Here is a 27,180-nt window from a genome sequence, read left to right as displayed (position 1 = left end):
GGGCATTCTCCAGGCAAGAATACTGGAGTGGGTTGCCATGCCCTCCTCCACGGGGTCTTCCCAACCCAGGGATCGAACCGGTGTCTCCTGAATTGCAGACGGAATCTTTACCAGCTGATTTATAGAGCTTGAGTAATGCAAATATGGGCTATATTTGTTCAGAACTGAAATTCCAGTGGTGAATAGATCAATGATAAGCTAGCAAACAACAAAACTAAAAGTATAATTTTGTTAATAATGAGTAAGATGAAAAGCATTTTATTAGAGTTTGATACAGGAGAGAAGAACTGGATATAGATTTGTGTAGTTGTTTGAAACACAGCTAGAATTTCAGTTTGGCCTGAGTTTATACTGCATCATGCCCTCCCCTTTTTAAAACTAAGTAGGTTATTTAAAAATGTTCATTTGAAATGGGGGCAATAACTCTCCCAATTAGATAGCAATAGTTTCTAGGGATTAAACCAAAATATCCTTACACAATAGATCCAAATATTATTTATGTATTTATATCATTAATTTTAAGTAAAAACTTATTTCTCCATTTTTAAGTTTCTTCCTGTTTTTACATATAGCACATGGATATACATAACCCACATAAGTAGGTAATATGTTTGTAGGATTACTATCTTCAAAGGACAGATAAATAAGGGAACAGAATGTCTAAAAACACCTTTAGAAACCAATAGTGACAAAAAGATTGAGGAATACTGCCCTGGTTTGTCTAGATAGATCCATCAACTGTGAGGTTCACTTTCAGTAAAGCTGAGAGACTCCTCCTTCTCAGGAGAATTCCTGAGTATGTGCTAAACTGTTAGCGAGTCAGTTGTAATCTGTGAAGTGTATTGTAAATTGATATGTTCTAGAACTGAAGATAGAAAAATAATAAAGGCTATAGCCGTAAGTATTACTAAATTGAAAGAATGTCATTTGATACTACTCCTTTTTATGCATTGAGAAGCACTTTGGTTCTTATTTTCTAGCTAAGGAACATTTTCAAATCCCTTATAATGATGACTATCCTGCAGTTAGATGTGACACAATGTTAATAACAGTCTTGAAAGAATAGAGAGCATTGGATAAAGTGATAGATGAATTCTTCCCTCGTGCTAGCTAGGTGACCAAGAACAAGCCCTACTGATTTTTCTCAGCTGCGTTACCAGGCAAATGAGTCATTGTGAGGCCATTCTTCTGTTCAAGAAGAGAGCCTACTTGTTGAACAAATACTTGAGTGGTTAATGCCAAGATCTGGGTTTCCATTTGTGGGGCATAGCTTGGCCAGACTCCAGTGAAGCTCTGCCCCTGCAGGTCATTGCAGAGGGTGATGGGAGCTCACTGGATAGTGATTAGCGTCTCAGCCAGAAGAGAAACAGACTCGCAGGGGCAGTTGAGATGATGCAAGTCTTCACATTGGAAATGACCTTCTGTGCTCTTTTAGCCCAGGGTCTATTGAAGTAGAATACCTCTGTATGACGTGTTTTCTAAGGCATGGACTAGGAGCTTTCCACAAACTAAACCCAAATGCAGCTAAGCCACAGACAGATTAGAGACTTTCCTTGTACCTCAGCTCGTAAATAATCTGCCTGCAATGCAAGAGACCTGGGTTCTATCCCTGGGTCGGGAAGATCCCCTGGAAAAGGAAATGGCAGCCCACTCCAGTATTCTTGCCTGAAGAATCCCGTGGACAGAGGAACCTGGCAGATTACAGCCCATGGGGTCACAAGAGTGCGACACAACTTAGCAACTAAGCCTCCACCACCTATTTAGGTGGTGGCTTAGTCAGTAAAGAATCTGCCCACAATGCAGTAAACCTGGGTCCAGTCCCTGGTTCAGGGAGATCCCCTGAAGAAGGACACAGCTATCCACTTCAGTATTCTTGCCTGAAGTATCCCCTGGACAGACAACCCTGGCGAGCTACAATCTATGGGATCGGAAAGAGTCAGATATGACTGAGTGACTAACACTTAGCTGGCTGTCTTCTTGGCAATATTTTCTATTGAGATCAAATTTGAATTCCTCTGCATGGTTTGTTTCCTATATAAATGCTAGATATTTAGAACAAATATTTTAATTATTTAAAATCCTTCAAAACTCTGATTCTATAAATATAACTCCCCACTAAGTGATTGGATGATTTGCTCCCATTTTGGCCCTGATTTACTTGACTAATGCTTGGATTTGCTAACTCGAAACTCTGGTTTGTCATGATTCCTAACTCTTTTGTTCAGAACATTTCTTGTCAGTACATGCTGGATGGAACCATACTTTAGATTACCCTGACATGATCCTAGGAATTTTAGTTGCACAATTTCTGCCTTCTACATATAGGAACCATCAGGTAACTGGGCTTTAAAGGTCATAGAGATGATATGAGACTAAGTTTTTGAGGTGATTTTAGAAACTTAATGAGAACAATAATTTGAATGACTATTATGAAATCATTGAAGCTGCGGGATCATTTATATACAAATCTTGCAGGGGAAAGCCAATTCTAACTTCTTGTTTAGTTTCCTTTGTCATTATAATCATGCATAATGCTCAGACTCAGAGAATTCTGCCTTTCTACTTGACTGTTAAGCTAAAATGTCTTTGTTCAAAACCCTGTGCACATGTAGATGGTGGAAAGAAATTAATACTTCTTCTGCCTGACGCTTGTCATTCCAGGAGATATTTGCAAGATTAATGGCCTTTTTACTTTGTTTCCTCATCTCCTTCCTTCTCTGATCTATGAAAGAACCTGGCATCCAGACGCTAAGATAATATTTTTGTTTTTGAGACATTAGATTGCCATCTTCTAGGTGAGCCAGCTCTCCAAACAAAGTTATATTCCTTGCCTCAACATCTCTAGTTCATTGGCCTGTCCTGTAGTGAGCAGATTGAGCTTGAACTCGGTAACACAGGGACAATTATATTTTAAATGTGTCAGTAGTTCATTTGCTTTGTCTATATAAACCAGTTGTAGCCTCAGGATGAAGAGTTTTGACTTATCAACAAATTTTAACTTGATTTATTCTTTTCTGGAAAGTAACAAAAAGTAAGTGTCTACTTTTTTGTCTCTACCCTGATCATGAGTTGAGCAAATATAACATTGTGTTTATGTTTTAGCAATGTGTCTTAGAAAAAGGAGAAACAGGCTTATCTAGTATGTATAGAATAGTTTTAGAGAGATTTTCTGTTTCCCTTCTTTCATATAGTTTTCTGTGTGCACTTTGTGTACATTTTTCTTTACTCTTGTACTAATTTCCTTTGCTTTATTTTTCTAGTAATCATCTTTGAGAAAGACTTTATGTGGTGTTTTTCTTTCTGTTTTGATGAGTTATTGATCCTAATTATTTAATGAAACAACTAAGTTGGATTACACACACAGACATACACATATCACACAAACACACACGTAACCACACACATTTATTTGTGAGCAACTGTGTCCACAGGGTTCGTGTTGGTTCTGAGGGTGATACTGATAATCTGCTCAAGGATGGGGTGGTGGAATCATGAAATATTGTTCAAGGATCAAGCCCCTCCTTCTAGAAGCATTCCAAGGAAGCATTAAATTCTGTAGCTCAATCAGTAAAGAATCTCCCTGCAATGCAGGAGACCCAGGTTCGATTCCTATGTTGGGAAGATCCCCTGGAGAAGGAAATGGCAACCCACTCCAGTATTGTTGCCTGGAGAATCCCATGGGCAGAGAAGACTGGCGGGGTACAGTCCATGGGGTCACAAGAGTCGGACATGCCTTAGTGACTAAACCACCACCACCATCAAGATAGTAATTTCCTTTCAGAGAAAGTGCTACTGCAAATAATTCCATCTCCACTCATCTTTTAAGAAAACACAGTGGGTTGGGAAGACTTACTACCAGAAAGAATCTTCTAAAAGCCTTTCACTGGAGACATAGTCTGTTGATGATGCCTATGCTCAGGGCACGGGTCTTCTGAGGAACATAAGGCATTGTTGCTCCTTAAAACTTATGACACAAAGGCTCTCCTGAATATACTACTATTACTTTCCTGCTATCTAGGATTTTGTTGAATAAATCATTTAGTTTCATGAGAAAGCCAGACACAAGAAACATATATCAGCTGTAAAGGCAGCTTCTTGAGTTTAAATCCACTTACAAACTGTATAGTGTTAAGAAAATTATATTTCCCTTTTTCTCAGACTTAAAAATGTGTCTCAGTATAGCTAATTGTGAGTATAAAATTAGAAAACATGCATAAAGTATTAGCAAAGTGTCTGGAACATGGTACACTGCATGTACTAAATAACTTATTATTTTTATTAGTATAATATAGATATGTATGTAAGTTATGTCATTCTGTATAGAAAATACACTGCATTTAAACTTATCTAGAGACCAATCATAAATGTATCTTTTATGTCATCAATAAAATTATATGAATGAAGGATTGAATGAATGCATATCAAAATGAGATTGTTTTAAACTTTGTATTTGGTCAATATGTATTCAAAAATCACAATATGTAGTGCTGTGAAGACTGTGGGGAAAATTCCTACTTTTCTGCTCATGGGTGAGCCAGAGCATCCTATCACATATTTGTTGACCATTAATATGTAATAGTCATATTAGTATGTTTACACATATTAATGGACCATTAATATGTAACAATTATTACAATGGACCAATAATATTAATGGACCATCAATATGTAATCTTCCTTTAATTGCTTATATTTTTATTCATTTTACATTTATAATTTTGTTAATTGCTTAGATATTTATCTATGTTAAATATTAACTCTGTGTATATCCTCTAAAATGCAAATCTTTTCCAAACTAGTTAATTGATGTTGTAGTTTCTTTTCACAAATTCCTTAAAATGATGACATTACTAAATATATTTATTTGGAATGTCAATGGTTGGTTAAGATTTTTCTACCATTACAATGGAGAAAATAATCTTCTTAACAAATAAAAGTAAAACAGATATATTGTTTTAACTTTTACTAAAACTTCAATCAATATTAAATTTTGTATAAGATGTTGATTATATGCACAATTTTGTTAGTTTCCAGATGGAAAGGTAATTGTGTACCATTTTATGCTTTATAATATGCTTTTTTCTAATTATATTTCTTTATTACTTAATTCTTCATTACTCTTATCAGTTTTTTGAGGTCAGGCAGGATGTTTTAACTAGCCTTATATTGTGAGGCGAGCAGAAGTAACGCAGCTGAGATTAGGAGTAGGCCTTCCTACTTGGTAAGATTATCAGGCCAACACTGACCACTGTTTGCCAATTAGGAGCTTTCACTTAGCACTGAACACTGTTTGCCAATTAGGAAATTAGGAACGGGGCGGAAACCCCCAGGAAAGTCCCACACACGCGAAAGTATTGACCAATGAAATTGCTTTGCAAATGTGTAACCAATCCGCTTCTCACCCTATAAATTTGTGTAACAGCTTGGGCTTGGGGCTCTCTGACTCGCACCACTGCGTTGGTTGTGGGCAGAGAGTCCTGGCTCGAGTCAGTAATAAACTTCCCTTCCTGTGAGTTGCATTGTCTTGGAGGCCTTCTCTCTTCCCGCTCGGGGATTCGGACATCTGGCATAACATTTGGGGGCTTGTCTGGGATCCCTTTACTGGGGGAAGAGAACACTTCCTGGACAGAGGGGAAGGATAGATAATAGCACTGGTGCTCAGGAAAACTCAGGGGGCCCAAAAACCCAGCGCTGTGTTGTCAGCTGTCTGTGTGTTTGTCTTTGGCTCTCCGTGTTTGTGTGTGTGCCGGCATTGTCTCAGGCAGGACAGGAAAAGTCCAGAGTAATTCCGGGGCCCTGCTGTAAAGCAGGAAGGTATCTGGCACAGGAGAAAGCTTTCTCTAGCTGGCGTAAGGCCGAGGTCAGCGAGCGTGCTGGAAGGCAGCCGGCTCTGTGGGAAGGAGAGTTTCTCTCCTGATCCCAAGTCTGGTCTGGTCAGGGGGCCCAAAAATCCAGTGCTGTGTTATCAGCCGACGTTTGTCTGTCTGTGTGTTTGTCTTCGGCTCTCCGTGTTTGTCCGTGTTTGTGTGTGTGTCGGCATTGTCTCTGGTCTTGTTCCTACTCTGACTCGAGTTTCAGTGAACAGGCGAACGGTTGTGGGTGCAATTGATGAGTCCCGGCCAGGGCTACACTCTGGCGGACTCTGAAGGCCCTACAATAAATGAGCCTCAGTAACTAGAGCCCAACCGGGTGAAACTCTCCTTTCACTACGATTGTCAGCAGCTGTTGCAGGAGCAAATTCTGGCAGAAGCGCGGAAACTGGTCCCAGGGCCCGACGGGAGGCCAACCGCCCAGCCTCATCTCGTGGACGAGGGGTTTCCTCTTTTGCGGCCTAACTGGGATTTTGAGCGAGCAGAAGGTAGGGAGCGTCTCCGAGTGTACCACCAGACTCTGATGGCTGGCCTGCGGGCCACAGCAAGAAAGCTGATTTAGTAAGGCAAGAGCCCACTGAGAACCCGGCAGCCTTCCTAGAAAGGCTAATGGAAGCTTTCAGGCAATATACACCTACGGACCCCCAGGCTGAGGAGTCACGCGCTGCAGTCCTGTTAGCATTTGTAAATCAGGCAGCCCCAGATATTAGGAAGAAATTACAAAAAACAGAGGGATTGGGAGAACAGATGATACAGGATTTATTGAAAGCAGCTGAAAAGGTATAGGGAGACCCCAGAAGAAAGGGAAGAACGAATTCGATGGGAGGAAAGGGAATTAGCTGAGAGGATCAGGAAGGAAGATAGAGAATATAGAACAAGGGAAAAGCGGAAGAACCAGAGGGAGCTAGCCCAGATTCTTTTTGTGGGGATAAAGGCCGGAACAGAATTGAGGGAACCTCGAGACCTGTGGACGAGAGAAAAGGAGAAAACAAAAAGGCAGGCCCTAAAGAAAGATCAGTGTTCCTACTGCAGAGAACAGGGGCACTGGAAAAACGAGTGCCCTAAGAGGGACCTGAGGAGAGGTACGACCCAGAGACAGAGAATCTCCCCTGGAACTCGAGTTCTATATGCGGGGAAAGACAGTGACTAGGAGAGTCAAGACTCGGCACCCCTCCCCGAATCCTGGGTAACCGTACATGTGGAAGGGAAACCCGTTGGCTTCATGGTAGATACTGGTGCAACCAGCCACGGGGACAAAAAGATATTAACGAAAAGTAGATCTGGGGACCCACCAGGAGTCCCATTCGTTTTTGGTGATACCAGAATGCCCAGCCCCTCTACTTGGAAGAGACTTGTTGTGGCCGATGGCATTCCCTGTGGATATGTTGGATAATTACAGTCATGAGGAACTGGAAAATTCTGCTGAAGATTACATGTTAGATCTGAGGTATGGGGACCCTGAAAATCTGGAATTAGCCTCTCAAATGTAGGTTTTGTACCTCTCTATGGTGGAGATCAGACCCAGAAAGTTACTCACTCACAGCTGTGGCACTTTACTTTGCTGATCAGTGGTGGGCCATTGAAAACATCTGTCCCTTCTAGAGAGAGGCTTAAGCAGGTGAGAACTCTTGGGGAGAGAATGGTTAAAGCAGGAAATGGAGAGAAATGAGATCCCATTCCTGTGTCATAGCAGTATGCTAAGATTCTGTGGAAGAAAGGAGAGGCCATTGGGTTTTATTCAGTTAAGTCTACAGAGCTGGGAGAATGACAGTCATGGATGGACTTGGACAGCCGATACATGTCTTATCCCTAGCCTTAAGAGATGAATAAATACCCATTGGCCTGGGCTGAAATGGTAGGGATGGGACTGGCCAAACAGACATCCGGTCATCATCGAGCTAAAGGCCTAGGCAACTCCTGTGAGGGTGAGATAGTACTCCATGAGCCAGGAAGCTCGGTGGAGGATTACTCCCCACATTCGATGTCTCATGGATGCCGGAATTCTCAAGTGGTGTCAATCCACTTGGAACACCCCCTTACTGCCGGTGAAGAAGCCAGGGGGGACAGATTACCTGCGAGAAGTCAACAAACGGGTGAGTGACATACACCCCACTGTCTCTAACCCATATACCCTCCTGAGCAGTTTGCTGCCTGAGTACACTGTGTTGGACTTGAAAGTTGCCTTTTTCAGTCTACCCCTGGTGGCCCAGGGCCAGGAGATATTTGCCTTTGAGTGGACTGAGGGGGAAAGCCAACTGGTAATCCCACAGAGGTTCAAGAGGTTCTGAGTGAGGACCTGCCACCCAGAGGTCCTTCAGCTACACAATTAATAGCCCGGCAAGAGGTCACCTGTTTGGGGTATAAGATCAGGCAGGGGCAAAGGTGGCTAACCCAGGACATGAAGGAAACAATATTGCAGATACCCAAGCCCAAGACCCCCCGCCAGGTGAGAGAGTTTCTGGGGAATGTTGGATATTGCAGACTGTGAATCATGGGGTTTGCTGAGAAGGCCCAGCCCTTGTATGAGGGAAGTAAAGAGACCCCAAACTGGACTTGGACTGAGCCAATCAAACAGGCTTTCCAGACACTCAGACGGGCCCTACTAGAAGCCCCAGCCTTTGCCCTGCCAAACCCAAATAAGCCATTCCAGTTGTTTGTAGCTCCATGATTGCAGCAAGATACTGGCTGAGGCCCTGGAGGCACGAAAAGACTTAACTGACGTACCCCTAGACAGCAGTGAGCTAGTATGGTTCACCAATGGGAGCAGCTATGTAAAAGATGGGCAAAGGAAAGCGGGAGCCACTGCGGTAGAAGAGTACAGTTGTGAATATGGCTCCACGAAGTTTTATGCACTGTGTGGCTTTGGTGGGGTCTTAAGTTGTGGTCTGACACACACTGCTGTAGTTCCTCTGGATTTAGTGAAATGCCGTATGCAGATGGACCCACAGAAGTACAAGGGCATTCTTAATGGACATGCTTGGAGAGGAGAATGCCTATCTGTGGCGCACATCACTGTATTTGGCTGCCTCTGCCAGTGCTGAATTCTTTGCTGACAATTAACTTGGACCCGCCTCCCACATGGGTTCAAGAACTCCCCTAATGAGGCTCTGAGTGAGGCTATGGAAGCTGCTAAGTTCCGAGTTCAAACCCAACCAGGTTATGGTAACACTCTGAGGGATGCAGCTCCCAAAATGTATAAGGAAGAAGGCTGAAAGGCGTTCTACAAGGGGGTTGCTCCTCTTTGGATGAGACAGATACCATGAAGTTTGCCTGCTCTGAACGTACTGTTGCCGATTCCGTGGTGTCTGTGTTGAATAAAGAGAAGGGTAGCAGTGCCTCTCAGATCCTCAAGAGACTTGGATTTAGAGGTGTATGGAAGGGTATCATCATGATCGGCACTCTGACTGCACTATCTATGATTCTGTGAAGGTCTACTTCAGGCTCCCTCGCCCTCTTCCCCCTGAGATGCCAGAGTCTCTGAAGAAGAATCTTGGGTACACTCAGTAGACTGATTCTGCGTGTTGATCAGTGTTTGATGACTGGATAATCCAGGCTTGCAAAGTGTGCCAGCTGCTGAGGACAGGGAAAAAGCAGCACACGGGAATGAGGTACCGAGGGGAAGAGCCAGGGCAGCACTGGGAGATAGATTTCAGTGAGGAAAGGCCAGGCAAGTATATGTTGGTTCTGGTAGATACCTTCTCGGGGTGAGTGGAAGGGAGAGCTTAGAGGAGATAGTGCCTAGGTACAGGCTGCCAGTGACTATGGGCTCTGATAACGGACCTGCCTTTGTGAGTCAGATCGTACAAGGGCTGGCCCAAGCTCCGGGGATGAAATGGACAAAGTTGGCAATAGAGACTGGCAGGGACTGGGTGACCCTCCTTCTCTTTGCACTCTTTCAGGCATGTAACACCCCTTATAAGCTGCCCTTTTGAGATTCTATACAGAAGACCCCCCTCCTGTGTGTATTAGAACCTAGATGGAAAGGCCCTTATGTTGTTCTCCTTACCACTCCTACTGCTGTCAAAGTTGACGGGATTGGACCCTGGGTGCACTGCAATCCCGTGCGGCAAGCTACTCCGGAAGAACAGGAAAAAGTGCGAGCAGAATGGAAGACAAGTCCTCACCCGTACTGAAACTCGTCCGCCGGGAGGTCTCCTAATTCTCCTGCTGATCAGCGACGGGAGACTCATGAGCTGCTCAACGAGACCTCAGGAATCTACTGTCCTGGGTCCACCTATAGTGTCAGTGGCCCAAGATGGAGAAGAAAAAGATTCCTCTACTTGAACAGCGGACAGGGGGGAATGTGAGGCAAACAGAAGTAACGCAGCTTAGATTAGGAGTAGGCCTTCCTACTTGGTAAGGTTATCAGGCCAACACTGACCACTGTTTGCCAATTAGGAGCTTTCACTTAGCACTGAACACTGCTTGCCAATTAGGAAATTAGGAACGGGACGGAAACCCCCAGGAAAGTCCTGCACGCATGAAAGTATTGACCAATGAAATTGCTTTGCAAACGTGTAACCAATCCGCTTCTCACCCTATAAATTTGTGTAACAGCTTGGGCTCAGGGCTCTCTGACTCGCACCACTGCGTTGGTTGTGGGCAGAGAGTCCTGGCTCGAGTCAGTAATAAACTTCCCTTCCTGTGAGTTGCATTGTCTTGGAGGCCTTCTCTCTTCCCACTCGGGGATTCGGACATCGGGCATAACAATATCATGGTCTCAGAAAGAACTGGAACAAAATAAACTATACTGCCTATTGATTAAATGGATAAACAGATTAGTTTAAAATTTAATGAAGTCTCTACTAATAATTATACTTATGGACAAAGATGGGCACAATAAAAGACAGAAGTGACAAGGATCTAAGAGAATCAGAAAAGATAAAGAAGAAGTGGCAATATTACACTGAAGAGCTACACAAAAAAGATCTTAATGACCCAGATAACCCAGATGGTGTGGTCACTCACCTAGAGCCAGACATCCTGGAGTGTGAAAGTCAAGTGGGCCTTAGGAAGCATTAGTAGGAACAAAGCTAGTTAGAAGTGATAGAATTCCAAAAAAAAAAAAGAAGTGATAGAATTCCAGCTGAGCTATTTTAAATTCTAAAAGATGACGCTATAAAAGTGCTGCACTCAATATGCCAGCAAATTTGTAAAACACAACAGTGGCCACAGGACTGGAAAATATCAGTTTTCATTCAATCCCAAAGAAGGACAATGCGAAAGAATGTTCAAACTTCTGTACAATTGTGCTCATTTCATATGGTAGCAAAGCAAAATGCTCAAAATCCTTCAAGGTAGGCTTCAACAGTATGTGAACAGTGAACTTTCAGATGTACAATTTGGATTTATAAAAAGAAGAACCAGAAATCAAATTGCCAACGTACACTGGATCATAGAAAAAGCAAGGGAATCCCAGAAAAACATCTATTTCAGTTTCATTGACTATGTGAAAGCTTTTGACTGTGTGTATCACAACAGACTGTGGGAAATTCTTAAAGTGATGAGAATACCAGACTGCCTTACCTATCTCCTGAGAAACCTAAACTTGTTTGAAGAAGCAACAGTTAGAACCAGACATGGAACAATGGACTAGTTCAAAATTGGAAAAGGAATACCTCAAGGCTGTATATTGTCTTTTTGCTTACTTAATTTCTACGCAAAGTACATCATGTGAAATGCTGGGCTGAGTGAATCGTGAACTGTAATCAAGATTGCGAGACACATCAACAACCTCATTAGATACCATTCTAATGGCAGAAAGTGAAGAGGAACTAAAGAGCCTCTTGTTGAGGGCGAAAAGGGAGATTGATAAAGCTGGCTTAAAACTCAAAATTCATAAATGGTTAACTTATTTTGTTCTCTTCTCATAGCATTATGTCTTCATGTAGACCTAAGGAGGAGAATCGAACTTAAAGATGAGTGATGTAACAATTGTCCTCTGAAGTTAAATTGCATTAAATAACTGACTTGTAGGCAAGATTTGCTAAGGATGATGAAATACCCCTGGGTTTTAATTAGCTACAGCTAAGAAACTTCACAGAATTTGCTTACAAAAAGGATATGTGGTAGCACTTTTACAGTTTATGAGAAAGGTCTCATGAAAAGGTATCAGCTATAAATCAACAAAGATACTTATTGTAGCTGAGCTAGTAGACACTTTCTAGTCTTACAAATTTCTCTCTTTCTTGGGGAACTAACAACTGCCTGCGGATCTGCTGGAACTATGAACTTATGTCATACAATGGACCTACATCAGTCATGTTCATAGGTGAGATTTTTTTCCCCAGGAAATCAAATAATCAGAGACTTTCAGGTTCAAGTGAATTTTGCAAATCATCCTCACCAATCTTAGAGGCAAAACATCAAGAAAGGTAGACCCAATTCAAGTATTATCAAACTAGAAGAAAAATATGTGTCTTATTGCCATATAAATTAATCAACAAATTAGTTCTAATTAAATGAGAATAATTATCTAATTCGAATTTAAATACAAAATTTTCTCCATAAGACATTTCCTATGATGTTGTACAATTTTTTAGAACACTTCTGTTAAAAACTGTACATTAATCAAAGAGATGCACTATATTGTAGCTATCAGATTTTTAAATGTTGAACAGTCCCATGTAGTTTCTAAATTTTCTGCACTTCATAATAATTATGCTGAACATATGTGTAAATAATGATTTATCTACTTTAAATATGCTTTCCTTTACAGTTTATCCCTAGAAAGAGTTTCATGGAGCCAAAGAAAAAGGAAAAAGTGATTTTTATTTCTTCATCAGGGTGTATGTGAATGTTCAGTTGTGTCTGACTCTTTTTGACCCCTTGGACTGTAACTCGAGAGGATCCTCTGTCCATGGAATTCTCCAGGCTAGAATACTGTAGTGGGTTGTCATTTCCTCATCCAGGGCATCTTCTTATCCCAGGGACCAAACCCATGCTTCCTGCATCTCCTGCATTAGCAAGCGGATTCTTTACCACTTAGCCACTTGAGAAGCCCTTTTATTTTTTCATAGTTATCCCTAAATCACTTTTAATAATTATGTCAAATTCTTATTTTATATACACTGTACTTCCTTCTGATACACTAGAGGATCCCACCCCAGAATAAGGGGATGCAATAACCTGCTGCACTTTGCTTTCCCATAACTATAAAATTTTCATATTGGATTACTAAAAAATAAAGCTCTTTATCAACTTATTTTTGAAAGGAAAAGACTTATTTTTGAAGAATACATTTTATTTTATTTATGTCTTTTCCTTAGGAAATTTATGTCCTCCAAACTTCTCCTTTTCTTAGTAATGCAGTAGCTTCAAACCAAGAATGATGATTGATGGATGCTAAGGGGATTTAGGAGAAGGCATAATAATGCATGTGACAGAAACATAAGGCGTGGGAAGGTCATTTCTGTCGTGGATGGATGATTACTGCTGTTTGGTAATAAAATTTCAGGCATTAAAGGGCATTTAACATGGATACATTTAACAACTTTAGGTGAACACATGTACATTAACATACAAAGTCTGTGTCCAAAAAATATTTGTTAAATGAGTCAACTTGTAATAGGGACTTACAGTAAATAATAGATTTTAGATGTGTTTGAGTTAGTGTATATATATATATATATATATTTATATGCAAAGTATATAATCTATTTATCTAACTTATTTAAGAAACTATTTTTTTCTCTGCATTAGTTTTTTCCTTAGAACTTTGAATGTAAGGATTTCCTGTACTTAATAGATCCTATTGTAGTTATCACCTATGCAAGAGGTTTTTAGTTGTTGTTGTTTTTGTTTGTCTGTTTTTACCTTCCAGATCTACTGAAACTGTAAATTTATTGAATTTGACTATATGTGGAACATAATTTTTCAGAACAAAAACTAATGCTTAAAATAATATAATTATCTTTATTTTAATATGACCCAGTAACATATTCTTTCCTAAAGAGAATTATTCTTTTCATACTTACCCCATAATTTGTGCCAGAAAGTATCAGAAAGCATTAAACTAAAGTGTAACTTCCTTTCAAACATTAATTTATGTTTATTAAAAAAGTAATGATAAACAAAGCTGGAGGATGAGGACACCTGAATTCTTGCCAAGTTTATGGTCTAAGGAAGCAGGACTATTTTACCTGTAGAGGATGACAATTCATCAAACATTTACTCAATACCTGACAGGTTTCAGGTATTGCTGACATCACGTGTCCACTGCACTGAAGTAGGGACAGTGAGGAAACATGCCTCACTTATGTGTTTCTGGTCAGTGTGCATTGCCAAGGACTTATATACCTTTCCCTAAACTGCCTGCTTGGATATTTTTTTGGCCATGTTTTTCTCTCCATGGTTAGAGCTGAGGATTCAAATATAAGTTCTCCTAGAAGAAAGAATAACTCTTAACTTTGTAAGAGAGAATTACGATTGTACCCTTAGAGACAGAGAGGATGGGTTGGAAACATGGGGCACTCAGAAGACTTGCAGAGTCAAATGCAGTTGGAACCAGAAGAAGAATCCAGATCTCAGGTACATAGTACCACGTTTTCTCAATAAATTACAAATTGAAAGTTGCCCTATAGATCATTTATAGGTCTCAGGTACTAGGTGTTTGAAGAGATGAAAAGATATCATAGAAGAAGTAAGAAACCCTTGAAACAAGTAGTGAGGCAAGAATACCAAGGATATGCTCCATAGTTACAGTAACTGCTGTTTTTGTTCTAAGAAGTTCAGACCACACGTCTTTCATGATTGACAGGTATCATACATTATTTCTTCTTAGGTAATTCAGACCCCAGGAAGGTGTTACTTGCTGAATGGATGTCCTCAGGCCTCCCAACAATGTGACTGAATTTGTTCTCTTGGGACTCACACAGAATCCACACTTGCAGAAAATACTCTTCATTGTCTTTTTGCTTATTTTCCTATTTACTGTGATGGCCAACCTCCTCATTGTCATCACCATCTCCTTCAGCCCCACACTTTCTGCTCCCATGTACTTCTTTCTAACTTATTTGGCCTTCATAGATGCTTCCTTCACTTCCGTCACCACTCCCAAAATAGCCATTGACCTGCTGTACCAAAGGACAACCATCTCCTGGGGTGGCTGTCTGACTCAGCTTTTTTTGGTACACTTTCTTGGAGGAACAGAGGTGATCCTCCTCATTGTCATGGCCTATGACCGCTACGTGGCCATCTGCAAGCCTCTGCACTACACGACCATCATGCGACAGGGGCTCTGCCAGCTCCTGGTGGTGGTGTCCTGGATCGGGGGGATCGTGCATGCCACTGTGCAGATTCTTTTCATGGTCAACTTGACCTTCTGTGGTCCCAATGTAATCACTTCATGTGTGATTTCTTCTCACTTTTGGAAATTGCCTGTGGCAACACCTACAAGATCGGAATTGTAGTGGCAGCCAACAGTGGGGCCATGTGCTTGCTCATTTTTTCCATGCTCCTCATCTCCTACATAGTCATCCTGAGCTCCCTGAAATCCCATGGCTCCGAAGGACGACGCAAAGCCCTTTCTACATGTGGTGCTCACTTTACAGTAGTGGTACTCTACTTTGTCCCTTGTATATTCAGCTACACACGACCTGTGACCACTTACTCTGTGGACAAGTTGGTAACTGTGTTCTTTGCAATCCTCACTCCCATGTTAAATCCTATAATTTACACAGTGAGAAATATAGAAGTGAAAAATGCCATGAGTAGTTTGTTGAAGAGGACTGTAACGTAGGCTGTTCATAATACCAACAAAGTAATGATTTACATACATAGAACAGATATTGCGTGGGTGTGAGCAAAGTCGCTTCACTCATATCTAACTCTTTGTGACCCTATGAACTGTAGCCCAGATTCTTTACCACTGAGCCACGGAGAAGCCCATACAAAGTGTTATACCTGTTGTAAATTGTGAGAGAAAAAAAATTTTTGCAGATAACTGACAGAAAAAGAACCTAGAAACTTGCATTTGTTGACTATTTCAAATGGCTAGGCATTTATTAGGCATTTTGATAAATTTTAATGTACTTATCATGGCTTCAATATTTCTGTTCATAGATTCATAATTGGCAATGGAAAGAAAAACTATGAATCCCTGGTTTGGTGATTGTAGATTAAGATTTTCTTCAGCTTTGTTGCTACTTTCTTTATGCTACTTGAATGAAAGTGGCTTTTCCATAGGATCTTGACCTCAGAACTTTTTTTAATTTGCTTTGCCTATAGTGCAGACAATAAGGGAAATAGATTTTTAGGTTGATACCTGGGGTTGGACAGGACTGATGGTATGTGAAAGAACTGCTGCTGTTTTATTTTTCTGTACTATGAATTTACCAAAGTCAGTTAGAGAAGCACCCACAAAGGAGAAAATAATAATTCACAATTTATCTTTGATTATTTGTGGCACAAATATTAAGCCAAATTTTGTGAAATTGCTCTTAACTTAATCTTATTTGCTTAAATGCCTCACAGTTTTTATTGAATACAGTGTACTCATTTTCCATATCAAGACTTGATGAGCCATTTGAAACAAGAAAGGTTAACATTTTTACCAAATTTAAACAAAAAGGCCTATAATTGGGATCCAAAGCTATTGCAGGCCTATGATATATATATATATATATATATATATATATATATATATATAGATAGATAGATAGATATAGATATAGATATAGATATAGATATATTTTTACATTTCAAGGCCCCTGTAGTATCTATCAGGCACATTCACCTCAGATGGTTCATCTACGCACTAAAGTGTTTAGAAAGATGGTAACGATAACCCTGCATGCAAGACAGCAAGAGAGACACAGATGTATTGAACAGTCTTTTGGACTCTGTGGGAGAGGGCAAGGGCAGGATGGTATGGGAGAGTGACACTGAAACATGTAAGTTATCACATGTGAAACGAATCGCCAGTCCAGACTCGGCACATGACACAGGATGCTCAGGGCTGGTGCACGGGGACGACACAGAGGGATGGGTGGGGAGCGAGTTGGGGGGGGGGGGGTCAGGATGGGGAGCACATGTACCCCCGTGGCAGATTCAAGTCAATGTATGGCAAAACCAATATAATGTTGCAAAGTAAAATAAATAAATAAATTGTTAAAAAGTGGTTATTCCTTTATCATTACCTACATTTTACAGAGAAGCAAATTGAAGCCAAGAGAGGTTACTAAGTTAATTGACTCACATCACAGGTGCTTCATTCATAAAATGTGTCAGGAGCTATTACACTGGGATGCAGATTTCTTTTTTTCCCCCATTTATTTTTATTAGTTGGAGGCTAATTACTTAACAATATTGTAGTGGTTTTTGCCATACATTGACATGAATCAGCCATGGATTTACATGTGTGCAGATTTCTTTCACAAATTTCAGATACAAACTTCCAACCCAGGTCTTTAAAACTCGGTCTTTCTATGAAATGAAACAGTCGTATGGTATGTTTAGCTCTACAGATAATAAATTATTTGCAGTCTTAATGATTCCTTTATTTCAAGAAGATGGTTTAAAATTTGCTGCAGTCTTATCTCACATGTAGCAATATATCTCAGCACAGCAAATGGATAGCATAATAAGATTTTTTTTTTTTTTTTTTTTTGTAAAAACAAAAGTCCCCATTAGACTTCTTTCAGCAGTGAATACAAATGTTAATTAAATGTTGGCCTTCATAAAACAATGTGGCTAAGTTGAAGTTTCATGAAGTGGGGGATACCTGCAATGCTCCTCTATGCATGTGGGAAATTATCAGGTCATTCCACATTATTACATAAATCTTATAAATAGAGCTTCTCTGACTACAATACTCCAGTGCCTGTTTGTTCTCACAAATATCACTTTATCAAGCTCAGTGATCAACTGTAGCTATTTCTTCTATAGTTTGACTATGTAGTAATGCCCAAGCAAGGTTCCAACTGCTTAGACTGTGTTTACTAAGTTGTACATAGCTGTCTCAAGTTAATGAGAAACAGAAATTTTCCCCACAAATATAGGCCTGGAAGATGGAATAATCAGCAACTAATCTATTAAAATGAGTATTTACAATTGCAGGTGAGAATGAAGCATTTCAACAAAATCTAGACTAGATGATACCGGGCTCATTTTGTTTAGTGACTAATAGGGAGAAGAGGAGTACGCCTATGAGTACCTAGGAGTAAGGACAGCACTCTGAGTAAATGTTGCTTTTAGTCTAAGACGAAACAGAGGAATTGAAAAGGGAAACAAAAGTCAATGTGTGTGTTTTAGGGGCTATAACAAGGGCTCAATGGGGAAGTGAGAAGATTAATGAGACGCAAATGATAAATTGTCAAGAGAGACATGGAAGGTGTAAGAACTGAAGGAGGAAATGCAAGGCAGTCTAATATTCTCAGTGGACAGAGTTTTACTGATCTGTGAGTAAGTGTAAAGCTTATCTAGATGCTCCTTGGCACTCATCACCAAGAGTCTCTCCTGAGAATAAATCTGATTATTTACGATAATTTAAAAAATTAGTGAGTATATGTGTCATGAATCTTAATGACATAAATACATAAATATTGTTTGGATCTGTTTTGTAAGGTAATTTTTATTTAATCTGGACTCTTAATTAAGTGAAACATTAATATTAGGCATTAAGTGAGGGGAATGAGCTTATTGATTGAGGCAACTATGAGGAATGCATTTTACTAGGCTTTTTACATACTTTAAATCCATTATTGTATCAACAAGTATTATTACAGGTGTTTATACTTCCTTCATCAAGAAGAAAATTAGATCCAATGGAGTTAAGCAACAATATCAAGTCTTTTAGACTCAACTTCCTCTGTACCTCACAATAACAATACTAGTTGATATTGTGAAGTGAATATACCAAACATGGATCTGATCATTGGCCACCTTGTCACTGCGGCAGTATTTCCTTGTTTCTGGAGGGTGGCATTTTCTTCCTTTGACACTCTGTTGACTCCATTGCCCAAGTTACATACACTTTCTTGATTCCTTTTGTGTCCCAGGAAAAAGTCATCTAATGATCTTTTTCTGCAGATATATTGCTCTTTGTGGGCATCAGGAAAAGTGGGATATAACAGGCTCAAGAAGCAGCACTGAAATGTTTCAGTTTCAAAGAAAATGAACCTTGGGTTAAAAACACATTTAGAGGAAAAACAGCAACCCACTCATTGAGGAAATTGATACTTTGGACTAAAGGGGAGCACCTTGAAGAGCTGAATAGATCCTCTTTCCACAGGCATTATCCATTGTTATCACATAGTGGTAACATTAATTACTGGCAAAAACATATGAATCCATGGTCAATTAATTTAGGAGATTTTCACTTAGTTAATTTATCACAAAATATAGGTCAGTGCATACAGTGGGCCAAACAGTTATGGGAGCTGGGTACATAAGACTGAAAAATAGAGACAAAAATTGTGCTTATAAGGAACTTAAATTCCAGTGGGGAATAGTTGGATGATAAAGAAGTGAGCAACTAAACTAAAAATATAGTTTTGTTAGTAATGAGTGGTATGAGAGACATTTTATAAGACATGGTACGGGAGAGAAAAATTGGATAGAGATTTGTGTAGTTGCTTGAAGCACAGCTAGAATTTCAGTTTGGCCTGAGCTTAAATAGCCACATTAAGCCTCTTCCTTTTTAAAACTATAAAGGAAAACTAAAACTAAAAAGTTTTATGCTATTTAAAGACATGCATTAGGAATGGGGACAATATGTCTCCCAATAAAAATAGTTTATGTGAGGATAAAGATTACTTACTGTTTTTACACATAGCAACCACACATAAATGGGTAATATATCTGTGGTATTACTACTTTTGAAGGACAGATTGTCAAGGGGACAGAATGTCCAAAAACATCTCCATGTGGCAATAATGAAAAAAAGATTGAGGAATACTGCCCTAATTCATGTCTAAACTGTTAGGTAAAGGCATGGAGTAACTAGACTGTTAGTTAAGGTCATCCAAGCACAGACATTGGTCTATCACCTGGGAAGATCACATCAGCAAAACTGAGAGACGCTTCCTTCTCAGGAGTCTTCCCAGACTGTGTGGTCAGCTATGCTAATGAGACAGTTGTAATCTGTAAAGGATGTTGCAAACTGATATTTGCTATAACTTAAGTTAGGAAAAGAATGAAGGCTATAACTCTTAAGTGTTTCTAAATTGAACACATGTCACTTGATAACACTAATCATCATGTATTGAGAGAGAATTTAGTTATATTTTCTAGCTCAGGAATATTTTCAAATCAGTTATAATGGCAACAGTCTTGCAGCTTGATGTGACATTTTTGTAATAATAGTCTTGAAAGAGTAGTAGTCACCAGATTAGGTGATAGAAGAATTCAGTCCTGGTACTAGCTAGTTGGCCAGGAAGTTCTATTGACGTTTCTTCATCTGTATTATCACACAGTGAAGCATCACATGGCCATTCCTCTATGCAAGAAAACAGTTTATTTGTTGAACAAATAACTGAAAATGGGTAATACCACAACATGGGTTTCTGTCTGTGGAGAGTAAACTTGACCAGATTTCAAAGAAGCTACACTTCTGGAAAAAAGTGGATCATTGCAGGGGTGGATTGAAATTCACTGGTATAGTGATTAGTGCCTCAGTCAGTAGAGACACAGCCTCAGAGGGATGCAGTTGAAATGATGCAAGTCTACATGTTTTGAAACCCTGTGCCATTTGAAAATGGCGCTCTGTACTCTTTCAGCCTGGGTCTATTGCCCAAAGAGAACATTTCAGTAATGATGTGTTTCTTAAGGTGTGGAGTGCAAACTGTTTGCAAATAAGACTCAAATATAGGTAAGTGACAAGCATAGTTCCATCATTTTGTAAACAGCTTACTTGACGGTCTTTTTGAAAACCTTTTCTATTGAGATGAAATTTGAGTTTCTTGGCTACCCAAAGGTTTGTATCCTACTTAAATGCTTAGACAGTCAGAATATCTGTGCAAATACATATAATTTTAAATCTTTAGAAATTCTGACCCTATCAAAATAAATCCCTATTGCTTTGCTCTTAATGTGATCCTAATTTACTTGACTAAAGCTTGGATTTGCAAAGCTGAAACTCTAATGTGTCATGATTTCTAGCTCTTTCATAGAGTGAAGTTCTTGTCAGTACATGCTGGATGGAGCCATACTTTGGGTTACCCTGACATGATCCTAAAATTTTTACTTGAACAATCTCTGACGTCTACGTGCAGGAACCATCAGGTAACTGGGTTTTAGAGGACATAGAGGGAAATAAGGCTGTTTGAGGTGATTTTTAACAATGTATTTGAGTATTAAACATGTCTTTTTAATTTAAACTACTATTTTGATATCATTGAGATAATTGAATCATTTATATATAGGGACAATTACATTTGAAATGTGTCAGTGATTCATCTGTAGTTTGTCTGTATAAACAAATTACAGCCTCAGGATGAAGACTCCAGAGTTATTAACAATTTTTAACTTGGTTTGCTTTAACCTATTTTGGCAAATTACCAACACATAAGTATCTACATTTTGGTCTCTACTCAGGTCATGAGATAAAGGAATAAATGAGCGTGTTTAAGTTTCAAGGATACATCTTAGAAAAAGGAGTGTCTAATATGTATAAGGAGAGTTTTAGAGATAATTTATATATATATATATATATATATATATATATATATATATATATATATTTCTGCTTTCCTGTTCTACTAATTTCCTTTAACATTATTTTTCTACTACTAATCTTCTTTGAGAAAGAATTTATGTGGTGCTTTTCTTTCTGTTTTGGTGAGTTAATGATTCTAATTAAGTAATGAAAGCAATAAGTTTGATTACACACACATACACCCACACAGAATCTATCTATCTATCTATCTATATGCATACAAGTCAATTTGTTTCTGAGCAGCTCTGTGCACAGGGGTGGTGTTGGTGTTTGTGCTAGGGGTGATGCTGATAATTGTTCCAGAGATGAGGTGGTGAAACCAAGACAGTTTGTTAAGGGATTGACCCCTTCTCTCTGGAAACATTCCAAGAAAGCAATAATTTTCATATCTACAATGGGATAGAAATTTTCAACCAGAGAAAGTGCTACAGCAGATAATTTCATCTCTACTCATCTTTCAAGGAAAGCAAATACGTTTTGAAGACTAACTTAGAAATAACCTTTTTAAAGTCCTACATTAGACGTAGTCTGTTGACGACGCCTATGCTCAGGGCACAGGTCTTCTGAGGAACACAGGGTGCTATTTATGTCATCATTAGAATATTATGAATGAATGATTGAATGAATGAAAAACAGAATGAGGTTTTTTTTTTTTTTTGTTTTGTTTTTTTTTTTTTTTGCTTTATTGTTTGGTTAACATATTAAAAAAATCATAATGCATGGTGTAGGTAAGGCTTTAGGGAAAATTCCTAAGTTTCTGTTAATGGGTGGGCTATAGCATCCTATCATATATTTTTTCATCATTTAATTTCTTTTTTCTTTAATTGTTTATACTTTTACTCATTTTATATTTTTCTTTGTTCACTGTATACAGATACTAATTCTGTGTATATCCTCTAAAATGTAAATCTTTCTCTGAATTATTAACATTTCTTAATTGATGTTGTGTTTTCTTTTCCTGATTCCTTCAATAAGATGAAACTGTTAAATATATCTACTTGCAATTTCAATAATTGATTTAGAAGATCCTCCCACCGCTATAACAGACAGTCATCACCTTAATACATGAAAAATAAAATAAGGAAAATGTTGCTTTATTTCATTATTAAAACTTTGATCAATATTCAGCTTTGTATAAGATATTAACTATGCATAGAATTTTGTTAGTTTTCAGTTGGAAAGATAAATGTGGCACCTCATTTACATAAAAAATGTGTCCTTTTCCCACATATGTCTCTTAAATACTTCTCCATTAGTCTGTAAGATTTTTGAGGTTAAAGATGATGTTTTAATCAGCCTTGAATTATGTTCTCTGAAAATACCAAAGCATAATAACCATATGACCTATTGATTGAGTGAATGAATGGAAAAATTATCTTAAGGTTTCAGAAAGTTTCTCATAATAATTATATTTACAGGTACTTTTATCTGGAACATAAGACGTACGTAAGGACCTATTGAACAAAGGAACAATGCAACTGAGCTTGTCCTCTTGGGGCTCACTCAGAGCGTTCAGGGTCAGAAAATATTATTTGTCTTGTTCTTGCTCATCTACATTGTGGCCGTTGTGGGCAACCTACTCATTGTTGGGACTGTGATGGTCAGCCCAACCCTGGATGCCCTTTGTGCTTCTTTCTTGGCTACCTATCATTTATAGACGCTGTTTATTCTACTACAGTCACCCAGACATGATTAAGGACTTCCTGTCTAAAAAGAAAACTATTTCCTTCCAAGCTTGCATGACCCAGCTTTTTATATGGCACTTTTTTGGCGGTTCCGATATATGCCTTCTGACGGTCATGGCGTATGACCGTTTCGTGGCCATCAGCAAGCCCTTGCATTATTTGACAATCAAGAATCAGCCAGTGTGTGTTCTGCTGCTTCTGTTGGCCTGCGTTGGTGGCTTTTTACACGGTATATTTCATCCTCTCTTTGTTTACAATCTTCCCTTCTGTGGCCCCAATGTCATTGACCATTTCATCTGTGACGTGTACCCCCTGTTGAAACTTGCCTGCACTGACACTCACATCATTGCCCTCACAGTGTTGGCCAATGATGGCACAGTATCTGTGATCATCTTTACGCTCTTACTCATCTCCTATGGGATCATTCTGCACTCTCTGAAGGACGTTAGTCAGGAAGGGAGGCACAAAGCCTTGTCCACCTGTGGCTCCCACATCACTGTGGTGCTCCTCTTCTTTGTGCCCTGTATTTTTATGTATGTGAGACCTCCTTCCACCTTACCCATTGATAAATCCTTGACTGTGTTTTACACCATTACCACCCCTATGTTGAACCCTTTAATTTATACTCTGAAAAATAGTGAGATGAAAAATGCAATCGAAAAGCTCTGGACTAAAGAAAAAAAATGAGGCAGTTGGGAAATGTACGACTCATTTTCAATGAAGAATTTCTCTTTTTAGGAATGTCTTGTGTGATATTTAAGTGTATTAAATTCCCCGTCACATTTTGTTAACTTGGGCATGATGAAATCATCTATTATATGAATAATTCTGATGAATAAATATATTATCAAGATTTTTATAATTCTGTAGTTCAAGTATATATATTCTTTGAAATATGTTTTTGAGATTTTCACATTTTCTTATGAAAGTATGTATCATTTGGGGATCTAAAATATCTCTATTTTGAAGTAGAGGTTTAAGTGCTATATAAGAGTTAAGCTATAGTTAATATTATACATTTATTTAAGTTATTGGAGGATTTTCTCATGTTTCTTTTTTAAATAATTTCAGAATTAATAGGACTCATTAAAAATTTCAGAAAACTATTAGTAATATGAAATAAATTATTGTACATTTCTCTCCACACAATATAACCCGTATTTATATTTGAAATATTTATCTTGCTTTTGTTTCTGCAAGAAGCATATACTATTGTGCTAATATTGCTTGGAATGTAAATGTGGAAGCAGAATGATGCTTCAGAGTTGCAAATATTTTCATAAGGATGCTAAATTTATAAAAATAATCTGAATTAACAGGATGTAAATATGAAAAAAAAATATCTTACTCATTTTTTCTAATTGAATTGTCTCAATTGGACTAGATTGTTTTGGAGTTACGTTATCAAAAAGATGATCCATTAATCTTCCCAGGTAATTTAGAACATATGGTAAAATATCTGCTATTTTTCAATATCCCTACCTCCTTCCTTGCTTATGGTATTCCATAACCTTTTATGGAGATCCAGGCTCTGCCTATCATTTGTCAATTTAGCATAATCCATAATCCATGAGCTACAGCACTTAATACCAGGCTTTTTGGGTGATATATATTTTAAGAAATACACTGAAAATGTATGCTATTTTTATCTCCCTTGCTAATGAAATACTTATTACTAAGAAATAAAGAGGCCAGAATATATTGTTTTATTTCACAGAGACATCATTCACTCAATCTTCTGTCTATCTCTGCATCAGGCTTTAAAGGGAACATTTCCTGCCTCAAAATTAATGGAAGCATGTGGTCAAAAAATTTATCATTTTGCCTTCTTTATTCAGTGTGGATTCATGAGGGACTAAGGTCACTGAAAACACACACACACACACACACACACACACATGGCTATGGGTTTTACATCCTTATAAAGAGACCCCAAGAGCTCACTTGATCATCAGCCATAGAAGACACAGGAAAAAGATGGCAGTCTATCAACTAGGGAAGGGGTCTTGCCAAACATGGAACCTGCCAGCACCTTAATCTTGAACTTTTGAGATTCCAAACATGTGAAAAATAAATGTTTATTGTTTAAACAATCCAGTTTATGGTATTCTGTTTTAGCAACCCAAATGAAACAAGAAGCTTAATTTTTGAATTTGTGTAGTTATTTCAAATGAGGAGATAAAACCTTCTGTTAATTGTCTATGTTTATTGGTCTGCAATCTGTCTGAAGTCAGGGAAAATTAGTTAATTGCCTTTGTATTCTCAGCTTCTTGCACAATGTACAGCACATAAATGTCACTCTATAGACTTTGTCAAACACTTTAATTCTTGATCTATTTGTGTGGGACTTTTTATTTCCTAATTTGAGGTAGGACTCTGTCCCATTTCCTTCCCAGGTGGCTCAGTGGTAAAGAATCTATCTACCAGTGCTGGAGATGTGAGAGTTTGATCACATTTGGATTTGATTCCTGGGTCAGGAAGACTCCTTGGAGAAGGAAAGAGCAACCCACTTCAGTATTCTTGCCTGGAGAATCCCATGGGCAGAGGATCCTGGTGGGTTACTGTCCATGGAACTGCAAAGCATTGGACATGACTGAACACACATGCATGCCCCATTTCAGCAAGAAATAGCCCCAGTGGTTATTGCCTCATTCTCTGAAAGATTTAGGGAAGCTTATCCCTGGCAACTCAGATAGTAAAGAATCTGCCTGCAATGCAAGATACCTGGGTTCAATCCCTGGATTGGGAATATTCCCTGAGGAAGGGACTGGCTACCCATACCGGTATTCTTGACTAGAGAATTCCAAGGACTGAGGAGCCTGGCAGGCTACAGTTCATGGGATAGCGAAGAGGCAAACATGACTGAGTGACTTTCACTCAACACAGCATTGGATGGAAATCAAGTCACTATAATATCAGTTTCCTCACTAAGTTTCTGATTAACTTCTAACATGCTATTTCTTCTATAAATATGCTATTAGTGCCTCTGAAAGATATATATATATATAAACACCTCTGCAAGATATATACACATGTATATTATTAATACAATTATTACTTTACATATGATGAAAATTGAAATTCAAAAATGTTAAATAATCTGCCCAATATTAGAGATAGAGTCAGTATTCAGATCTACATTATTCTAAATTCAATTTTGATGCTCTTTCAACCATTTCAAATGAAACCAGAAAAGAGATGGCATTTCATTAAAACCTCACTTGTTTCATAGCAGTTGAAATGTTTTCCTTCCTGATTACAGAGTTATATAAAGTGCTTATTTGCATTCAGAAAGCTTATGGCCTACGGGTACCTAGATGGGTACAGAAAATAAAACAGAAAAAAAAAAATACTTACCAGTACTCTCTTGATACACATTTGATATACTTAGTATTTAAAATTACATTGAGTTTATTGTTCTGTATGGTACAAGTTACCAGTTATTCTAAAAGGAAATTGTACTCTATCTAAATTGATATGAAACATTTGTTCTTTTTTTATTTTTTCCATTTACTTTTATTAGTTGGAGGCTAATTACTTTACAATATTGTAGTGGGTTTTGCCATACATTGACATGAATCAGTCATGGATTTACATGTATTCCCTATCCCAATCCCCCCTCCCACCTCCCTCCCCACCCCATCCCTCTGGGTCTTCCAGGTTTGATGCATGAAACATTTGTTCTTAAATGGTCACTACAATATTATAAAATTGAAATGTAGTGTTCTTATAAACAAATGGAGGATATGAAAGATGAAATAACTAGATCATCCAACATTTAAGACTCCTTTAAACCCAAATATTCTTACTCCACACCCTGTGATCTTTACACCTCACAGAACTCCTTGGGCTGACATTTGACTATGATTTATAATATTAAAATATTTTTGATTATATGCCATAAGAAGTGTAACTTTATTAGATTAACAACCATTATTAGCAACTAAATACAGACATTTTTCAAAATCACA

At 38.5% G+C, this 27,180-nt stretch overlaps 2 pseudogenes; both read left to right on the top strand.

Moving 5' to 3' along the window:
* Window positions 1–14,685: 14,685 nt before the first annotated feature.
* LOC136155150 (olfactory receptor 4C3D-like) lies at window positions 14,686–15,608 on the top strand (annotated as a pseudogene).
* Window positions 15,609–22,239: 6,631 nt separating this feature from the next.
* Window positions 22,240–23,896, top strand: LOC136155148 (olfactory receptor 4A47-like; annotated as a pseudogene).
* Window positions 23,897–27,180: the final 3,284 nt, after the last annotated feature.

This window comes from Muntiacus reevesi, unplaced genomic scaffold (genome assembly GCF_963930625.1).
Source record: "Muntiacus reevesi unplaced genomic scaffold, mMunRee1.1 SCAFFOLD_124, whole genome shotgun sequence".
Classification (NCBI taxonomy): Eukaryota; Metazoa; Chordata; class Mammalia; order Artiodactyla; family Cervidae; genus Muntiacus; species Muntiacus reevesi.
Note: the sequence above shows the minus strand (reverse complement) of the source record. Positions and strands in the feature narration are given on the sequence as shown.